This window comes from Nipponia nippon, unplaced genomic scaffold (genome assembly GCF_047370975.1).
Source record: "Nipponia nippon isolate SJK-2023a ecotype South Korea unplaced genomic scaffold, ASM4737097v1 scaffold_30, whole genome shotgun sequence".
NCBI lineage: Eukaryota > Metazoa > Chordata > Aves > Pelecaniformes > Threskiornithidae > Nipponia > Nipponia nippon.
Window position 1 is genome coordinate 4,988,300 of NW_028262348.1, and position 9,514 is coordinate 4,997,813.

Consider the following 9,514-nt stretch of genomic DNA (forward strand, 5'->3'; position numbering starts at 1 on the left):
CAGGTGAGGTTTGCTCAAATAAGAAAGTCTAATACAGAAACTAATGTCTGATGGTTTCAATTCCCAGTGTCTCTTGCTAAAATCTGTACTTGAGACATGAACTAGTGACACTAACAGGTCCTGACTGCAGGTTTCTTTCTGCTGTCATGGGGATGAGGCATCTTTTCCTCGGTTTGGCGTTCCCTAATCCCTGAACTCCATGGAACGACGGTAACCTCTAGGTAGCTGTGTGCTGAGGAGATCCGCCTGGCCTGGAGACAGTTATGGTATGCGAGTTGCAAGCCCTCGGGGCAGCGCAGCTGCCGTGAGAATTAGCTCTAGGCTACAACCAAGCCCTAAGCTGTGCTGTGGTGCCGGGTTTGGTCCCGCAGTGCGGGTGTGCCCTGGGTTTGTGCCACACACACGGACAGGTTTCTGTTCACAGTCAAGAGACCCAGGGGGGTGCAAACCCCTTACGGCTGGGGAAACTGCATGCCTGCAAGCATGGAAGCCCGTGCTACACCTGTGGTGTGTGGGTGACATGAAGATTGTTAGCTTGCCCAGTAAATTCCTGTCAAGAGCCCGCTGAAACCAGATGACCACATTGTCGTTGGTTGGTTTTATAATGCGGGCTTTTTTTTATCGGTGTGATGGATTGGGTCTGAGATGCAAGGATGCAAGACAGTGTGACTACTGTCCTCCAGACCTGCTTCTTACAGTGGTGTAAAATGAATTATCGTCAAGGAGGCAGGATGATTTGAGTAATCTTTTTCAGACCAATATTTAGAGTGATACTTACGAATTTTGGAGCTTCTTTGCTTGGAGGTCACCTTGACCATAGTGAGGGATGTGTCAGGATGTCTCTCTTCCTGAAGACAAGCATCACTTTGTAATTCTTTATTTCATGGCTATAAGGTCTTACTTTTGCTTTCGTAAAGCTAAAACACTTTGAAGAGGCCAAAAAGAAGACCGAACGTTTCCACAAACATTTAAAGCAGCAGTTTTTGAAAGAACAGGAGAGAAAGATGGCACGGTGGAAGAAGGCATCCGAAAGGTTTGAAAAATCACTGGAAGTGTTCAGTCGCAAAAGTGGGAAGTCGTCCGTCCCTTCCGCCGGTGGTTTGTCTGCGAGTGAAGGGACGCCCTTGGAACGCAGCTGCTACTGACAGAGAGGGGACCAAGAGCCACATCTAGAGAGCTCCTCCTGCAGGCTGTCCCAGGGCTCCGGCCCATGTCTGGCCAACGTACTCGAATTTTCAGTTTGTCCTTTTAGGAAGCTTGGTCCTGTTACAGCAATAAACCAGCACGATCTCTTACTCTTTCTCATATTGCTGCCCAATTTACCTTTTAAATCGATGGGGCTGCTGTGGTTAGAGGGCCATGGGCTGGGGACAATTCAGGGAGCAGTGTGGCAGCCGCAGGAGTAAAACACCTCTTCAAAGGACTGCTTTCCTTTAAGGGAACAGAAAAGTGATGTGAAAGGGATAGATTTTTTTCTTGGCTTGTGCCAAGAGAGGATCCAAACAACATGTTTCACAGCTAGTTGGATTTCCAGAAATGTTATCAGAGGTTCAGGGAGGGTAAATTAATCCATTGCTGGGGAAAAAGAAGAAGGATGGGTGACTTAAGAAGCTTGGAGAAAAAAAAAAACAAGGAATGGAGTATTGAAGGAGAGTGCCTCGAGACACTGAAGAAGTGGATAAGTGTCAGCAGCAGATGGAGAAGGTGGTTGTAGGCAAATAGAACTGATCAACTTTCTTCTTCCCTTTTCCCAAACCAGAGACATTCAGAGTATCCGTTGGGTCCCCCCATTAGGATGGGATACAGCTTATCGCGGGAGTGCAGAGCTGGAGAGGTGGACGTCACCCACTCTGGCCTCTGCGGTGCTGTAGCATTAAGTATATTTTGACTATCCTTGAAAAATGTTCATCTAACTTGTTTTTAAAAAACTTTCAGTAAAGGAAATGCTACAGTTTCTCAAGGTGGCCTGGTTTTTCAGCCAGCATTGCAATGTTGGGATTTTCATAACATAAACCTTTTTTGCTTGAAATGAAGCTGATCATTTTTTATGTTTCCCAATGGCCTTGAGGGAATAATTGGATGTTGGAAGATTGCTGTCACATCCTCACTCAGTTTTTACTTCACTGGATTAAAAAATGCTCAGTACTTTCAAGCTGTCCCCCTCTGTTGGGATTTCTAAAGAGAATTTTCATGACCAATGCAAAAGGCGTACCTCAGACATCAGGACAGCATGCCTGGCAAGTTACACTCCAGTGCTCAAAAATCTGGCGGCATCAGGCCTTGACGGTGAACCACTGCTTCTCAGTTTACTGTAAGACTATTTTTTTAAAGAAACAACAAACTTTTCCCTAGCCTCTGGCTCTTGAAAATAGTAAATAATTCCATTTCTTCTCCCCTAGAGCTTTTCCAATAATTCAGCCAGACTCAGACACCTGGCAACGTTATACATGATGATAACTAAAAATCTTAGACTGGAAGGTGCCTGGCAAGCCCGACTTTAGGGGCAGTGCTTTCCATCTCTGGGACATCCTGGCAATAACAGGCCACCTGCTATGGCCTTGCCTTAAGAGGGCTTGCAGCTAGCTAAAGCCATCCTCTCAAACCGTCTCCAGAGGATGCTTCATAGACATGATTCAGGTGCTGAAAGGTTCTAGAAACATTGAATAGAAAATCAGTGTTTGGTACCTGAATTGGCTTCAAACCACAGATCTACAAAGTCTTGTTTTTCCCGAGTTTTTAAGGCATCTTCTTGTTGTCTTTCCTTCTCACACCTGTGATAAATTTGCCCTGCGTACTGTCCTGTCCAACAGACAGAAGGAAGCTTCTTTGTGAAAGGTGAATGGAGTTAAATCCAGTTGGCGACCAGTCACGAGTGGTGTTCCCCAGGGCTCAGTGTTGGGGCCAGTTCTGTTTAATACCTTTATCAATGATCTGGATGAGGGGATCGAGTGCACCCTCAGTAAGTTTGCAGATGACACCAAGTTGGGCAGCAGTGTTGATCTGCTGGAGGGCAGGAAGGCTCTGCAGAGGGACCTGGACAGGCTGGATCAACAGGCCGAGGCCAACTGTGTGAGGGTCAACAAGGCTCAGTGCCGGGTCCTGCTCTTGGGTCACAACGACCCCATGCAGCGCTACAGGCTGGGGGAGGAGTGGCTGGGAGCTGCCTGGCAGAAAAGGACCTGGGGGTGTTGGTCAACAGCTGGCTGAACACGAACCAGTGGTGTGCCCAGGTGGCCAAAAGGGCCAATGGCATCCTGGCTTGTATTAGGAATAGTGTGGCCAGCAGGACCAGGGCAGTGATCGTCCCCTGTACTCAGCACTGGTGAGGCCGCACCTCGAGTACTGTCCTCAGTGTTGGGGCCTCACCCCAAGAAGGCCATGGAGGGGCTGGAGCGTGGCCAGAGCAGGGCAGCGAGGCTGGGGCAGGGGCTGGAGCACAAGGCTGGGGAGGAGCGGCTGGGGGAGCTGGGGGGGCTCAGCCTGGAGAAGAGGAGGCTGAGGGGAGCCCTCATCGCTCTCTGCAACTGCCTGAAAGGAGGCTGGAGCCAGGGGGGGGGTTGGTCTCTTCTCCTAAGCAACAAGCAATAGGATAAGAGGAGATGGCCTCAAGTTGCACCAGGGCAGGTTTAAATTAGATATTAGGAAAAAATTTTTCACTGAAAGGGTTGTCAAGCACTGGCACAGGCTGCCCAAGGAAGTGGTTGAGTCCCCATCCCTGGAGGTATTTGAAAGACATGTGGATGTGGTGCTTAGGGACGTGGTTTAGTGGTGGACTTGGCAGTGCTGGGTTGGACTCGATGATCTTAAAGTTCTTTTCCAACCTAAATGATTCTATGATTCTATTCTATGATTCTTGACCTCACTCATGGTCAGCCTGCCTTCACCATGCTGCCGTCCAGATCCTGCACCAGACCTTAGTGATGACATCCAGCTGGAAAAAGAAATTACCAGCAGAGTTAACTGCTTAGCAGCCTTGCATCTGCAGCGTTTGCCTGCTATGTTTGTTCAGGAAATTGTGGATCTGTTGTTCTCCATGACAGCTGCTGAACAGGACAGACAGGAAACATCTTCAGTCACGCTGGCACCAGTGACAGACTGGTGTCTACCTACATCAGTTGGCTTGAGTAGCACTGAAACCCAAGAAGAGATGCATGAGGTGAAAAGCAAGGAAATGCCGACAAGAAAATAACGCCATCAATTTTTAGAGAGGAGCCTGGAGGTTGTTACACAGGGGTGACCTGTGCCGGCCACCCCTGGGGTTTTCCTTGTGGGAAGATGCTGTGAGAAAAGGACGGGTTTAAAACCAAGTGAGAGCTTCTGGATTTGGTCCAGACATTTGCATGTTACCATGCAACACTTCAGCTATTGTTTGAATACTGCCGGGAGCTCTTGGCTCTGTCATCTGTGAAATGTGCCATCCAGCCAAAAGCGCACCCAGGCTCCTGCAGCCCATCTATTCCAGCTCTCAGCAGTCTGGGCTGCAGCAGACTTGCCCTCCATGGCCTTTGGACTCTCCTGTACATGTCTGGCTCCACAGCATTGTGGGACACTGAGTCTTAGCATTTAATAATGCAATGTGAAGAAACAGTCCCTTTAGTTTGTTTTAAACGCACTATCAGGGCAAATTCACTGTGCGCCCCCAGTTCTTGTGTTACAAGCAGCAGTGAGTGATTGCTCATTCATTGCCTCCACATTTTGTGATTTCAGAGTCCTGGGCTTTGTCCCTCTCTCCATCAACCTCCTCTCCGACATCAGGCGGTTTCAGCTCAGCTCTGCTGTGCAGCCAGCCCAGCAGCAGTTCATCCCCGTTGCTACAGTAACAGCTGCATCCATCCATCTCCCAAGCAGCACCACCCTGTGCGCAGGGGTCCCCGAGTGGTGCCTGGCACCCTGCGGGGAGCGGGGGATGTCCCTCCCCTCTTGCCATGGAAGCAGAGTGGCTGTGGGGCTCTGCCTAACAGTGCTCCTCTGTGCGGAGGTTACAGGGCCAGGGCTCAGACCCTCTGAGCCCCTCCCTGTCCTCCCCATGCTGGGAGAGGCCAGTCACCAGTCATCATTTCCCCAGTCCACCAGCTCAGTCCTGTCCTTGATCCCACCATCCCCGTGGCAGGAGTCAGCCCTTGCACACAGCAGGCATCCCCGGTGTGAAGAGCAGCAGGCACGGGGCGATGCCTGGCCCCGTTCGCCCTCACCTCACCTGCCTCCTCAGCCCTGTGGCCTTGAAACTAGTGCAGCTGTTGGAGCCGTGCCATTTGCCACAGCAGGCTGTGGGTGTTAGCTGGTTCCTGGACTTGGCTCTGCAGGGGCTGGGTGCCCGTGCTGATCAAGCGCTGGGAGGGCCAGGCCAGTCAGCACACGTCTGTTCCCACTTGGCAGCTGACATTTGCCTGGGACACTGGAGGCTGCGACTTGCTGCACACTGAGGAGGCAGATGCTGATCAAAATCACACTCTGATCTCAGTGCCCCCACCACCCCCAGGAAGATTTTCCTCTCAAAGAGATGGTCTTACCGCTGCCCACAGCTGACTGCAGAGGGTGCTGCTGGCTGAGCCAGAGTCCCTCTTCAGCCACGCTTCTCCTGCCATCTTGCTTCCAGCCTGGTGCTCTCAAGCTTCTTGCTTTGCACAGCCAGCTCAGTGCCTCCAGCCCTCCCTGTCTTCCCCCATTTAAAAAAGTCAGTTTGCTGAGCGCTTACAATAATCCCAGTACACCTGTCTCCTCGGCAGACTCCTTACTGTAGGTACTCACTGGTTTCTCTGTTTAGGTAGAGCGGAGGTGGAGGCAAGGGCGGTTTGATCAGGAAAGCCTCCCCAGCTCCAGCGCTCCACCGTGGGGAGCCCCGTGGGGTACCTCTTGCCTCTTGAGTGGGAGAGGACCACTCACCTTGGCACAGACTGGGAAGGTCTGTGTTTTCAGCCAGAGATGGAAGGAATGTGGAGCTGTGTCAGCACAATGCCCATGACTTGGAACAGGCAATGCTTAGAGCAGAGGGGGATAGTACTGGCTGCCCGCACCTTCCCCAGGGGAGCAGCTGAAGCCAGAGCTGTAGGGCCGGTGCCATCCAGGACTGGATGAATTATCAAAGCAGCCCAGGGCACCAGCACTGACATACAACCCATGTTTCCCCTCCCTGCAGCTCTGATCTCAGCACGTAGAAGCAAGCAGATAGGATCTGGGCAGAGATCTGGGCCCTTTTCTCACCCAAGAGGCTCCAAGGAGAGAAGGGGCTGATACATCCTGGGTCTGGCACACTGCACAGAGTGCTCACAGATGCCCTCGGGCAGCATTAAAAGAGGAAGGCAACTCTTGCCTGTAGCTGCATGCAGGCAAGACCTAGTACAGACAGTGTGACAGGCAGGTGGGAGCGGTTTGGTTCAGCCTCATCACAGGGCAGTACTGCCTGCATTTGGCTTAGCGGGCAGCTCCCTTGCCTGCCCACATGCTCGAGCTTGGACCACAAATATGATATTAACAGTGTATGTTCACTGAATGCTAAATCACAGGAGCTTGCACTGACCTGGAACAAGCTCTGTAAACCACTGAGATGAATGTGCAGTTGAAAAGAAATAGCAGCTCCTGTGCGCCTCTCCAGAGGCTGTCACTGCAGCTTCACTGGGCTTGTTTTATGTGCATCCTGGATCGTTATTATCCTCCGCAGCTGCAAGAGGCTGGTAGGAAACAGCCCGAGAAGCAAAATGTTAGCTGCTGTCTGCTGTCTGCATGGGTTCCCAGCAGCAGCAGATACTGCTGCTCCTTTGAGATGACCCCTGCACCAGCCTGAAGCCATGGTGGAGGCAAAAGGGTCAAAGTTTCTTGTTCTGCACGTAGCAGCACACGGCCTGTTCCCCAGCATCTCCTCCAGGCAGGGGACAGGGCTGGGTGTCCTGTCTTCTCCTGGAGATACGCAGAGAGGCAGAGCCAGCGGGACGTTGCCCTGGAGCAGATGCTGGCGGTGCGGGCGTGGGCAGCACTGGAGCTGTGCAGGCAGCCAAGCACCCTTCCTGAAGGAGAACCCCGTGACAGGTAGGGCGGAAAGGCTGGAAAGCACTGGGATCCCTGGTGGAACCAGCCCTCTCATGTACGGTGAGAAGGTGCGGGGCAGTCAGCAAACCCCAGGACAAACATCTGTGGTTTTTGCTGACTGGGGGCTGGCGGGATCAGCTCCTCCCAGCCTGGCTCTGGAGAGCAGTGAGCAAAGCATGCAGCTGCAGGGCCAGCGATACCTCCCTGCCTGCTCCTGCTGTCCCCATTGCCTCTGACCAATGGCTATGAAATTGCCACTCCTCACAATTTGCTTTCTGTTTAAATTCCTCCCAGAGGCTGGACAGGTTCCCTCTCCAGCTCAGCCACTTTTGCTGTGCTGCTGTGCCTGGTCAAGCAGCTCCACCGCTTCATCCCGGCAGTGCCCCTCGGTGTGACGAGTTTCATGTCCTGTGCGCAAACAGGACCACTCTGGGCCCGTCTGCCTGGGGGCCACTACAGAAACAGGAACTATTATCCCCGAAGTGGTGCTTGGGAAGCTCAGTCATGCTTCAGCTAACCTACATTCAACCCTAAACTAGCTGGTGAGGGAACCAGGGGATGCAGGTCATAGATGATCCTGCATGTAGCAAGAGTGATGATATGTTCCCTCTCCCTCTGCCAGGAAATAAGCACTAAGAAAAGGGCCTGACGTTGTTATTTTTAATGATATTCCCAGAGCCCTGCCTGAGCCTTTCTGACAGGCTCTGGGGGCCAGGGGAAGTGCAGACTCCTTCCCACCTGCTCATGATACAGACGAAAAACACGTCATCCCACTGACGGCAAGACACGGGAGTGAGTAAACGGAAGTCGGAGCTGCAGCCAGGCCGTGGTCAGGGATCAGTCAGCCCCGCAGGTTCCCCCGGGGCTTGGTGTGGTGCCAGAGCTCCACGTTCCCAGCAGAGCATGATGCAAGGCTTGGCGGAGCACAGCAACCAGCACAACTGGCTCCCGTGAGGGTCTCCTGAGGACGCAGCTCCTCACACAGAGCTCTGTGCCAGGGTGGTGGCAGCCTGTGAGGTGCTCGCATGCCTCTAGACACAGCCCGCTCCAGCTCAGCTGCAGAGCCCAGCGCTGAGGACACCACAGGGGTTTGTGGCTTCAGAGCTCCTGGCGTGCACAGGAGCAGGAGAAGATGCTTTCCATCGCATTGGTGAATCAGTTTCTGCTCACCCTGTAGCTGCACTTTGGCTGCAGCCAGAGCAAGGACAGTGGCAGGAGGGGACTGTCCCTACAGTGACACCAGGTTGGGGTACTGTAGCCTGCAGCAAGGCATCATTGTGTGCTTCTGCTCTTCCGCCATCATTTCACAATCAGTTTTAACTGGCACAATCCATCCCCCTCCCTGCTGTCCCTTCCCTTGTCCCACACATGGGTGGGTGGCAGCAGGAACAGGGAAATTATTTGGGCAAACCCAAGTTGGGGTGGATCACGGCCTTCCAAGCTGATCGGCTGAGCCTGCCTGCTCCCACGCGCTGAGCTTTGCTTCCCTTCGCCACAGAGGAGAGGGATTCAGCACCTGGAGAGTGTTTCAGACGGTGGGTGAAAGCCCAGATGGGACCGGGGAGGTCTTTGATGTTCCGCTGTTCAGTCACAAGGCCTTTGTGTCTGAACACAGCCGGACTCAGACAGTGGGGGACAGTGTGCCTGGGCTGTACCTGCACCCATGGTCTCTCAGCTCTCCCTTCCCTGCTTGGACATGCCCCACGCTGTTCCCCTGCCCGCATAGTTTGGATTCTTGGGCACCTCTGGCTCAGGGCAATGATGCAGTCTGGTGGGTTTGGATGCAGTGAATTGTTTCAAGATGGATCTGAGGTTTTTCTACATCCTGGATGAGGCGGGATTGACGCAGGTTCGGTGACGTTTCATCCAGCTCCCAAATCGACCTGGTTTCCTTCCTGGCAGAAGAGCTGCTGCTGGCCTGGAGCGGTGCGTGAAGCTGCAGCATGAGTCAGGCTGCTCTGGGCACGTGTCATCACCCCCATCTCTGCCTGCAAGACAGGAATGTCTCTAATTACCCAAATCCAGGAGGGAGCGGCAGTGGTCAACAGGTCTTCTCTACTTTAGAGGAGGTTTGAATGCGATCCACTGCTCCACCTTTTCCATTCTTTCTCCCTGTACGTCCCAAGGACCCTTCTGTCCCTTCGGGCCGGGTGTGCACAGGGGACTCTGGTGACAGTCACTGGGCAGTTGATCCCATCTCCAGGTCATGGCTGTAAGGAAGCCCGAGTCTGCATTTCTTGGAGAGTGGTGGCCCATTTCAAATGAAGCAATCAAGACGCTCCTCAACTTTGGAAAGACAAAGACATTCTTTTCAAGATGGATTTAATTGCCTGCAGGGCAAGTGGCAGCTTTTCACAGGGATCTGGGTTCACCCCTGAAGTCCTTGTCAGGAAAAGCAGCAGCTCTCCACGTCCCAAGGGCTGCTTCTCTGTCCTGTGATGAGTGCCGTGAGGGAAACACCCAATTGATGGCACACCGCCTTTGTAATCTT